We start from the raw sequence: 12,648 nt of genomic DNA on the forward strand, positions 1-12,648 counted from the left end.
TTTAACCCACTGAGCCACCCAGGTGTCCTGGATCTTGGGTATTATACATACCTAATGAATCCCTTGAACTCTACCTCAAGAACCAATGATGAACTATATGTTGGCTAACTGAACACAATAAAAAGATATATAAACAACAATCTCTAAAATACCTCCCCCAAAGCTATCTTTAATATTTTGCTAACATATAACTTTCCCAAACAAAAAGCGTAACTGGTAATTTTTATTATTTAACCCTCACCCCACCAACCACTCTCCAAAATCTTGTAAGTCATCCAATAGCAAACAGACAGATAAATAATAATTAGGTCTCCATTTCTTTCCTTTATTTTTTCCCATTATCTATCTTCTTTCCTTCATTTTTTACTTTCTCATTTTCTTTCTCTTGAATATCTGAACGTTATTTGCTTTTCCATTTCTAGAACCATTTCATTTGTTTTTCGCATAAAACCAAAAAAAAAAAATGGAATGGCTAATAAACATACGAAAACATGCTCAACATCATGGATCAGGAGAAGGTAAAAGAAAGTAACACCAAGATAACACATTCCCTGGGCGCCTGGGTGGCTCAGTGGGTTAAGCCGCTGCCTTCGGCTCAGGTCATGATCTCAGAGTCCTGGGATCGAGTCCCGCATCGGGCTCTCTGCTCAGCGGAGAGCCTGCTTCCCTCTCTCTCTCTCTGCCTGCCTCTCCATCTACTTGTGATTTCTCTCTGTCAAATAAATAAATAAAATCTTTAAAAAAAAAAAAAAAAAAAAAAAGATAACACATTCCCTTCCAAACTGAAAAATATAACATAAGTTGACAGACCCCAATGGTAGGGAAACTGACATTCTAATGTATGGTTAATAGTGCAGTTATTTTCAAGGGTGGCAATTTCTTTCTGAAACCAAAATGTGCATAGCTTTTGATCCAGCAATTCTACTTTTTAAAATGTATCCTACAGAAATACTTGTAAAACTATGTAATCATATCCATAATAATGACCATATATAGAATCTGTTGATTAAATTATTGTATAGCTATAGTATCATGCAATTTTAAAAAATAATGAAGTAAACCTATATTGCAGATATGGAAGAATTCCCAAAATTTGTTTTTAGTGAATTATCTATAGCATACTCTTTCACTAATTTACAAATACATATATGCATAGGTATATTTAAGCACAAATATCTCAAATTTATTTATTTTTAGATTCATTTATTTATTTGAGAAAGAGAGAGAGAGCAGAGGGGGATGGAGAGAGAGAATCTGAAACAGGCTCTTAAATAATTGCGGAGCTGGATGCTGGGGCTCAATCCCACAACCTGGGGATCATGACCTGAGCAAAAATCAAGAGTTGGACACTTAACTGATTGAGCCACGAGGTTCCCCAATACCTCAAATTTAATGTCTATAAAATTGAACTACTTCTCTTTTCCCCAACACTGTCCACTATCTTACTAAACAACACCTCTATCACTTGCTCATTCAAGAAACGAGGACATCTTCCTCTTTTGTATTCTTTACCTCCAATCCAATCCTAATCTTCAAATCTGTGTACTTCTCATTGTCACCACCGCCATTACCCCTTCTAAGTTTCCATCAGTTTCGCCTGATTTTGACAATAGCTTCCTATTAATTTGTTGTCCTCTACTCTTGCAATTTCCTAATCTATTTTTATACTCCTTTTTAAAATTAACATATATTATTTGTTTCAGCGGTATAAGTCTATGATTCTTCAGTCTTACACAATTCACAGTGCTCACCATACCACATACCCACCCCAATGTAGATCACCCCCACGCCATCACTGTCACCCTCTTCCACTCCAGCAAACACAACTGGGATTATGTCTCTCCATGTCTAAAACCCTCGTGGTATCACTTTGCACTTAAAATCTATCTCCTTAAAAAACAAAAACAAAAACAAAAACAAAAAAACTATCTCCTTTCTTCAGCCTACACAATATGCATTATCTCAACAATGACTACTTCTCCAACCAATGGCATTATTATTGTAACAGCAATAGTAATATTATTGTCAAACATTTCCTCACTTAGATTTCAAAAGAACTGTTTAAGAAATACAGCTATTAGTAACTACACTGAAGACAGTCATGGGTTTATCCCAGGATGAACCATTTGAAAGTTATCTCTTGCCCAGATCTTGCTCCCCTCCAATCTATTCTCCACACAGCCTCAGGAAACATAATCAAGAGGTAATATACTCAAGACATTCCATTGCTTAAAAGCCTTCAGTGGTACAGACTGACCTGATCTGGTCTCCACTTAGCTCTCCAACCTTATCTCATGCCACTATACCTCGATTAATATACTTGTGCTAAGTGAACCCTTCTTAGTGCTCAAATACACCAATCTCTTCATCAGTCTCTTCTTCATCTTGGAACTTTGTATGTGCCTCTCTGCCTGAAACATTTTTCCTTCTATGTTTATATGGCTGGCTCCTTCTATATTTTCAGTCTCAGCTTAAATGCCATTTTCAAAGAGTCCTTCCTTGACCAGTAAGTAACCTACTCCTACCTTTCTTTCTCATTGTGCCTTACTCATTTCCTTTATATCCCTTGACACAAGTTGAGGTTGGTTTTTTACTTATTTGCATTTATCTTCCTAATAATCTGCAAGTTCTATGCAACACAGCCATAGTGAAAGCGTAGTGATAGCATTGCTAGTGGAAACTATGAATCATGCCTGCAAAGTCAGGAAGACCTCTTAGAATATAGCATTAAGTCCTGAACTTAAAGGAAAGAGCAAGGAAAGGAAATGAGGAAGGCCATTTCAGGTTAAGGGGACAATTGGTGAAGCTAGACAGAAGCATGTAAAAGAATGTCAAATTCCAAAAGACTGTAATATTTGGGGTTTGAGGAGGGAAACAAGAAAGGGTTATTTAGCCAAATGGGGACATGAGGCTGGAAAGATAGATACAACCAGGTGGTAAAGGACTAAGGAGACTTTTGTCCTATGAACACTGGAGAGCCACAGACAACTTAAATGAAGAAATACTAGATTTATAATTCAGATGGAGGAAGAGGAGAAAATATTAGACTACCTTCTAATAAACAAATTATAGCCCTAAGTCCCCTCATTAGTAAAGATACACAATACCATCCAAAATATGGGATAAATTAGTTTTTAATTAAAGATGAATATATAGGCAAAAATACATGTAAATACGTATACATTCTATTACATTTTAAGAGGTTAACTTTTTAAAAATAATGTAGTTTTAGGAACTTTCCAAAGGAACTGGAAACAAAATTGTGACTGACTTTTACTAGCAATGTAGCTAGTTTACAGAGCCTGGAGCAGAGTCATTTGCCCTAAATAATAATAGAAAAAGATTTGAGACTTATAATCCATGTGTCACTTTGGTAAACTTTACACAGTAAGTTCTATGATTTAGAGAAAAACAAAAACATTTCAAGACACTTGTATATAAAGAAAAGCCCTTAAACTGACAGATTTTTAAAAGACTTAGAAAATACATGAAATTCAGTATTTTCCATTTAGAAATTCATCCAATAATCTGGAAAAAAAACCCAGTAAATATGAAAAAGTCACTTTAAAAAAAAATCAGAATTTATATATGACCTGATTTGACCCCAAATTCCACTGGACATTCCGTTACCAAGTAATTAGAACTCTACAGTGTGCTTGTTCAATTTGTTTGTACTATGTAAAATTGATTTTTTTCTTTAATACTAAAATTTGGTCCATCTGTTGGGAAAACAGAAAATGTTCTAAATATATACAAAGAGTGGAAATGCTTCATTCCACTGGCTGTATCCTGTGGTATATGCATTTTCATCAGTATGTTTGTCTTGCAGACAAAATGAATATCAGATGGTGGTTTTGAAAAAGGGCAGACCTAACATGAGGTGATTAGTTTCAAAAACAGATTTTTATTCTTGATAAATTATTACCAAATACAATCATCTGTTGATTGAGGATATAAAACAGATTGGTCATACTATAACCCACAGGTTAAATGAAAAACGGAAATAATAAGTTTATTTAACATGGTCTTGCATTAGGTTCCCAGCAGTACAAATCTAAGGCAAATAATTAGATTTCCAATTTAAAGATATACATTTGTTAAGCCAGACATTTCCTGAGGTCATCTATTTCTCTGTTGGCTAGTCTCATTGACTGGCAATGTATTTAGGACATTTTCACTTAGAACTTTCTATTACTACCTATACCTTTTACATCACTCTGATCAAGCCAGTATTGTAGTTAGCTTCAGGGATAATGCAGAGGGCAAAGGACTGATTGTGATGATTCCTGGTCACAAATTAGATTCAAATACATGGTCCCATAGACTTAAAGGAATTAATGCCTTATAAATAAATCCCTGGTGAAAAAAATCAAGAATTTACTTGGAGACAACTGGTAAACCAAACAAATCTTATACAAACTATCCTGTACTAAGTAAATAAATGGGACAATAAATACAGTACACTCAATTTCTTAAATACTTATTCTCCTTTTTCCCACTTAATTTTATGGTGAAAAATAAAAAGTTAAAAGACAACTGCTCTGATCAATAGTATATCCTATTTTTACTGAGCATACTGCCCCCCTTCCTCCTCCTCTATTTCTTCAGTAATTTACAGCTTTGCTATGTAATGTCTCTCCAGGGAGCAAAGAATCCCATTACAGATGATTCCTCTGTGCAGACTTCAACTCTATAAATCAACAGGCTGAGCTCTCTAACAGATTTTAAATCCCTGCTTGAGTCAGACTGGGACAACCTGTAAATTGGTGGGGCTGGAAGTAGGAGGAGGAAGGAAAGTTTGATACCAAAGTAAATTCCAGGAAAAGAGCTTATAACACAGTTTGTGTTTTTGTTAACTTCTCCAGTAACTACTGTGCCCTGATACAGAATAGGGAGGTCCAGAAATAGTAAAAACTGAGAAAGTACCTCCAAAGGAGATTTTCTCCTCAGAAGAACATTCTCAAGGGATTTTAACAAGCCCAGCAGAGTGTATCAGAAGCAATAATAAGCTGGGCTAATGCCTCATTGGAGATAAGATTTCTAAATGGAATAGAGTACCCTAAAAAAGATAAAGTTGGGGGCACCTGGGTGGCTCAGTGGGTTAAGCCTCTGCCTTCAGCTCAGGCATGATCTCAGGGTCCTGGAATCGAGTCCCACATTGGGCTGTCTGCTTGGCGGGGAGCCTGATTCCCCTCTCTCTCTGCCTGTCTCTCTGCCTACTTGTGATCTCTCTCTCTCTCTCTGTCAAATAAACAAAAATCTTTAAAAATAAAAAAATTAAAAAGTTAAAAAAAAAGATAAAGTTGTATGACAAAGGTAGGGGTGGTATTTTTAAAATAAACCTCTGAGAATTAGATGGCTCATGAGAATTTATTTACTTACAGAACTTTATTTGCCCTTATTACTCAAAAAAAAAAAAAATCCTCTAGAAATCCATGGATGATGTAAAAGGATTTTGAGAAATTGCCATTACTTTTTGTATAGCACAGGTCTCACTTAAAATAATCATTAAAAATGATACGAAGGAGAATGTAAGGCATATTAATTATATAAAAACTTATATTTTAATAAGAATATTACACATACTACACCAACACTGATCACATTAAGAAATTTACTCTGGCTTATTTCCATTATTAAAAATCAACATGATGTGGTTTTAAATGTTCCTCATAAAAAAAATAACATTATGTTCAAGTTGAACCAAATGTTTATTGAAATACAATAGTAAGAAAAATAGGGATAGGGAAGGTAATTCAATATTCCAAACCAGAATGTTTCTAAGAATCAATTTTATGTAAGACACCATCACAGGATTCTAGTAACAGGATTTATCTCCTCTACCCTAGCTTACTACTATTTCATTCTGTCTAAACATTTTGAGTTTTCCCCCAGATCTTTGGCCAATTAATCCTCCTAAAATGTTACTCTAATCATGAATTAATAAAATCTGGAATGATACTTGCCTTTACTTAGTTCTATGGTCTCAGGGAATAACCTGATGACTATGACCAATTATTCTGAAAACAAACTCATCCTAAAGGAAGGAGGAAAATGAATGGATTGGGACAAGTCACTTCTAGACAAACTACTCTCAGCAAATGCTTTTGTTAGTCATTATTTTCCCCTGAGTATAAAAATAATAGCACATGATTATTAAACTAAAAAAGGTTTTAGAAGATAGCCTAATGGAACACTTAATACAGGTATGATTATCAATTTTATGTAATTCTCTATAAGGTCCTTTTTCTTTTCCAGTATCACTTCTCCAGGCTACCACCCTAACTTTCAAACATTGCTTTTGATTACTGTGACTACCGACAGGCTGAACCACTTCCAGGACAGTTTTGCTCCTCTAGTGTAAACCTGAGGGACTTTCTCTAACAATCTTTGCTGCAGCTGGTTTTTTGGAAGGGATCTCACTGTCAATCTTTATTCCAAAAGTGTTCCGAAGTCAACATTTTCTTTAGCATGGATTATTATGTAGGGACTTTCCTGTGCTGCCAGGAAACTTCAGACTGAACTTTTGAATGGAAGAAAAAAGCCTTAGGGCACAACTGGGCACCCATGTTTAAGAATGGTGTGTTTGTTTTAAATTGGTGCTCCATCTCTGAAGTTCAGGAGGGACCTTTAAAAAAAAAAAATCAATGTTTAAAAAGATCCAATTTCCTTGCACCTTTGGTCAAGAGTTCACAGTTACTTCCTCTGTTAGAAGCAGCACTAACTTACCTTAGCAATAGCAAAGAAATTTAAAACCAATGGGTTCTCTTTTCTCCATCTATTGATTCATCAGTAAATTAACTTTCCTCTAAAACTATTTTGCCTTTGTATGCAAGAGCTTTAATTCTCTACTTATTTGGCACTTACAATCTCAAATGTAAATAACAAATGCCAAAACTCCAGAATGCCCTTCCAAATACTCTTTTACTTCTGCTTACACTTACTTCAAACAGTACTTCCCTGACTTCCAATTAACAATTCTTTTATGTGTACTCTCACAAAACACTGTCTTCCTGCCTCCCTGCCCACCCCCATCACTGATCTGGCACTTAACCATATTGTATTACAGTAATGGTATGAGTTTGCTTTCTCCCTGCCTACACAGACTGAGAGCTCCTGAGAGACAGGGACCATGTTTTACACACCTTTGAGTCTCAAAACATAGCACAGCAATTAACATATACTAGATAGTCCTTAAATGTATTTGCTGAATTGAATTAGACTGACAAATTGCAATTCAGGCCATGTTAATTACTGGTTAAGGCCAGGCCTCCACAAACAGGGGATAGCAGTGAAATGAGGTAATTATCCAGATCACTGAGGACAAAAAAATGTGCTAATTTGGGCAAAGTGAGTAAGCAAGATCTTGCCTAACCAGACTAATCCATCATTTCATTCTGATGCTTAGCTTTGCTAATGGAAATCTGATCTCATAGATCAGTCCTATTCTCTCCTGTGCTTTGTGTTATAATTTGCGTCATCTGTTTTACATTGATGCTGAACATACCCTACACATCTTATGCATAGGACAAAAATTGCATCCTAATCCCTGTCACCTATCATGGCATGCCATTGGTTCCAAGCAGGATCAGTGGAGGCAGTGTGTAGATGGTCCTATGAAACTCAAGACTGGACCCACATTTTAAGACCACACGTCACTAATATATTGAGTCACTGGTATCTTCTTTTTACACCAAAGTCAGCAAGTTGCATAACAAATTCAACTTTTAGCACCATGGTTTCTCTACATGAAGTCAGCATAATCCTCTAGACAAAAAGTAAGATGGCTCTCTCATGTGAAACCTCAAAACTCCTAGAAGACACGGGCAGTAATTTCTTTGACATTGAACTTAGCAACATTTTTCTAGATATGTCTCCTCAGACAAGGGAAACAGAAGCAAAACTAAACTATCAGGAACTACACCGAAATGAAAGACTTTTGCACAGTGAAGGAAACCATTCAACAAAATAAAAAGATAACCTACTAAATGGAAGAAGATTTTCACAAATGATACATCTGATAGAGGGTTAGGATACAAAATATATGAAGAACTTACACAACTTAACACCAAAAACCTCCAAATAATCCCATTAGAAAATGAGCAGAGGACCTGAAGAGACATTTTTCCAAAGACATACAGGTCACAAACACACATGCACAAATGTTCAACATCACTGATTATCAGAGAAATGCAAATCAAAACTACATGAAAAATCACCTAACACCAGTCAGAATGATTAGAATCAAAAGGCAAGAAATAACAGGTGTTGGAGAAGGTTTGGAGAAAAGGAAACCCTCGTATACATCAGTAAGAATATAATTTGGTGCTGCTACCATGGGAAACAGTATGGAGGTTCCTCAAAAAATTAAAAATAGAACTACCTATGATCCAGCAATCACACTTCAGAGTAATTATCCAAGGAAGATGAAAACACTAATTTGAAAAGATAAATGCACCTCCTGATAACTGCAGCATTATTTTTTTTTAATTTTTTATTTTTTATAAACATATATTTTTATCCCCAGGGGTACAGGTCTGTGAATCACCAGGTTTACACACTTCACAGCACTCACCCAAGCACATACCCTCCCCAATGTCCATAATCCCACCCCCCTTCTCCCAAACCCCCTCCCCCCAGCAACCCTCAGTTTGTTTTGTGAGATTAAGAGTCACTTATGGTTTGTCTCCCTCCCAGCATGGAGGTTCCTCAAAATGTTGAAAATAGAACTGCCCTATGACCCAGCAATTGCACTATTGGGTATTTACCCTAAAGATACAAACGTAGTGATCCAAAGGGGCACGTGCACCCGAATGTTTATAGCAGCAATGTCCACAATAGCCAAACTATGGAAAGAACCTAGATGTCCATCAACAGATGAATGGATCAAGAAGATGTGGTATATATACACAATGGAATACTATGCAGCCATCAAAAGAAATGAAATCTTGCCATTTGCGACAACATGGATGGAACTAGAGCGTATCATGCTTAGCGAAATAAGTCAAGCAGAGAAAGACAACTATCATATGATCTCCCTGATATGAGGAAGTGGTGATGCAACATGGGGGCTTAAGTGGGTAGGAGAAGAATAACTGCAGCATTATTTGCAATAACTAAGATATAAAAGCAACCCAAGTGTCCATTGTTATATGAGTGGATAAAGGAGCTGTAGTATATGCACAGGCATGCAAGCAGAAGCACACATACACAATATACAATACTACCCAGCCAGAGAAAGGATGAGATCTTGCCATTTGAGACAACAGGGACAGACCTAGCAGGTACTACACTCAGTGAAATAAGTCAGACAAAGACAAATAGCATGATTTCACTTACACATGGAATCTGCCGAACAAAACAAATGAATAAACAGAAAGCAGAATTAGACCTATAAATACGAAGAACAAATAGATGGCTGCCAGAGGGGTTGGGGAGATGAGCAGAATGGGTAAAGGGGAGGAGATACAGGCTTCTAGCTATGGAATGAATAAGTCACAGGCAAGAAAGGCACAGTGTAGGGAATATAGTACATGGTATTGTAATAGCATTGTGTGGTGACAGCAGTAGATACACTTGTGGTGAACACAGCATAAGGGGTAAACTTGTAAAATCACTATATTGTACACCTGAAATCAGTGCAATATTGTATGTCAACTATACTTTGAGTAAAAAAAAAAATCTATAATTTTAAATATGTACACATTATACACACCCAAACACACACTAAGGTGAATCAATACAATTACCCTTTGGGAACAAGATAAATCTTTACTGAATTCTAAGGATTATTAGAGGAAGAAAAGAATGCTGCCCTTTTTTTTTTTTTTTTTTTTTTTTTTTTTTTAAGAGAGAGAGGGTGAGACAGGAGTGTTAGCTGTGGGGGAGGGAGGCAGTTGGGGGTAGAGTTAGAGGGAGAGGGAGAGAAAGTATCTTAAGAAGGCTCCACACCCAGCACAAAGCCTGACACAGGCTGTCTCACAACCCTGAGAATGACCTGAGCAGAAATCAAGAATACACTTAATTGACTGAGCCACCCAGGTGACCCAAGAATGCAGCTTTTTAAACCAACAGCTTTGATATTTATAATGCAAATATCTGTTGGCATCTTTCCTTTTCTAGTTCATCTGTGCTTGATCTAAGCAGGAAAAGTAAAGTTATCTAAGAAACCAAACAACAGACAAGAAATTTAAATACTTAATCTTTTGTCATTCTGTGATTATAATTAATTTCCTTACGTAGTTTCAGAAATGGGATAAAAGTTTTTATTGTGTTTCGTAAAGAAGCATAAATTTCAGAAAATACTTTGCCTTTGAAATTTCAATCTTTCAACTAACAAACCAGTTATTCACTCTGCAAATAACAGAAAAACTATTGACTATATAACTATATTTGAAATCAGCACTGTCAAATTTATAGGAATTTTTTTTACACCATAAAGGCTTAAAAGTAGGATGAGGTTTTTTTTTTTAAATTCATGGCAGACAAAATATTTAATGAAAACTACAATGAACTACAATTTAGACAGCAGAGAGAAGTAGAAAGAAACTGGATATCAGAAAAATCCTAGTTTGAATCTCAGCTTCACCAGTCATGAACTCTGTGACATTGGGCAAGTCATGGAAACTTCTGAACCTCACTTGCTCATTTCCTTTTTTTTTTTTTTCCTAAGATTTTATTCATTTATTTATTTGTCAGAGAGAGAGAGAACACAAGTAGGCAGAGCGGCAGGCAAAGGAAGAGAGAGAAACAGGCTCCCCACTGAGCAAGGAGCCCGATACGGGACTCCATCCCAGGACCCTGGGATCATGACCTGAGCCGAAGGCAGCAGCTTAACCAACTGAGCCACCCAGGAGTCCCTCATTTCTTAAATAGAATAATAGTTCCACCCTAATCTAAGTCTTGACATAGTTTTGAGAAAAACATTAGATAACAAATTTGAGTATTTTTGAAACTATGGAAAGCTACACAAGACATTATTATTATTATTTTGGCATAAGGCTATTGATGGTGATGGATGCCAGTAATGGCCTGATGTTTGCCATCAGATGCATTGCTAATGCTCTGCTATTAGTTAACACAATTATTACAAGAACAAATTACTTTTTGTTCAGACTCAGCCATCTGCAAGGTGGAAATATTTGTTTCAACACCAAGAGGAAAACAATGTGTCTTAGTTTAAATAGAGCATAATAAACACATAAACAGCTCTGTCCGAAAAAGACTAGTTCATATTCCTTCAGATTAAGGAGTCCTTGTCTCATGTGGCTTCCTCCTCCTCCTATAGGACAGACTTGTTTGCAAAGGTCAATCATATTTTATTAAATTGACTGTGAAAGGGCGAACTTCAGACCAAGATTTTCAGCCCTAGGCTTCCTTGATATGCTTGTTGCAGATGCCATTTTAGCAACTCCTGTCCAAGCTTCTTAAGAAGAAAAAAAAAGAAGGAAGAAAGAGAAAGAGAGGGAGAGGAGAGGAGAAGAGAGGACAGGAGGGGAAAGGGAGGGGAAGGAAGGCAGCGAAGAGAAGGGAAGGGAAGGGAAGAAAAGAAAAAGGAGGAAAAGAAGAAAAGAGGGGAGATAGAGGCTAATACATAAATTGAAACTGGTGTGGACAAAACCATGTGGTAAATACTAAAATGGGCAACAAAGGAGAAATTCCCTAGAGCAGGCATTCAGTCATTTACACTTCACCATGCGCTTAGGAGCCTACCCAAATATAACCCACTATGTCTAAGGCAACAAGAAAGCACCCAAAGAATACCAGTCATCTTCCTAAAGACTAGACTTCCTAAGTAAAGAAGCAATCTCCAACTAGCTTTCCCTCTTTGCAGATTGCTAACATCCAAAATGCAATCCAGGACTCTTTGTAAAGATTCTTTTACACCACAGGAAATAATCTTTGTTTTTCTGCACATTATTAGTCCTCAATTATTTTCAATAAGATGCTTCCCCAAAACTATTGTGAGTTGGCTAGAAAAAGTGGGTATCATTGTAGTTCCCTGGGTTTTGTCAAAATGATTACCCTTTAATAAATATGTTTATGAAGAGCCTTGGTCAAACTGGTAATCTCCTAAGTGTCTTTCTTAGCTAGGAAAGCTTCTAAATTATTTTGTTATTTTTAAAAAATAGGCACCAAAAGGAGCTCCTTGCTCTCCCAACTTTAAATTCCACATATTTTTGCACTTGGAGAAATAATTAAATTAGATAATATTTGCATAGGATATGCACCAACCTAAACTAGCATCCAAAGTAAAACTTGTGTGGGATATTATGCTGTCATGCGGAAAAAAAAAAAAAAAAGAGGGTTTCATATCCAAATAAGTTTGAGAAAAAATGAAATGAACTACACTTAAATGACATATTTTCTGCTGGATTTCTCAGCTACAAAATGCTATCATGTATTGTGATGTTCTAAGAAAGTATTTACAAAATTTATTTGACCAGGAAACTCTTTTTCAGGAAATTCTATAAAAATTTGGGAAAGATGTAGTTAAGAAATGTCGATCTATAACATGGCAGAAATCTGTCAGAGTTCATCATGACCTTGTATGAGTTGTGGGTGAATCTGCTTATGACAATCCCTGTAGCCACAGACAACCTATTGTCTGGTCAGATTCTGTTGTTTAAGGAGTAGATACAGATTGCT

At 36.2% G+C, this 12,648-nt stretch overlaps 1 protein-coding gene across 2 annotated transcripts in view; it reads right to left on the reverse strand.

Annotated features, from left to right (window-relative positions):
• The window catches only part of SLC25A21 (solute carrier family 25 member 21), a 493,157-nt gene that overhangs the window by 348,488 nt on the left and 132,021 nt on the right, over positions 1-12,648 (reverse strand). The window lies entirely within an intron of this gene.

The sequence above is a fragment of the Mustela erminea genome, chromosome 5 (genome assembly GCF_009829155.1).
Source record: "Mustela erminea isolate mMusErm1 chromosome 5, mMusErm1.Pri, whole genome shotgun sequence".
NCBI lineage: Eukaryota > Metazoa > Chordata > Mammalia > Carnivora > Mustelidae > Mustela > Mustela erminea.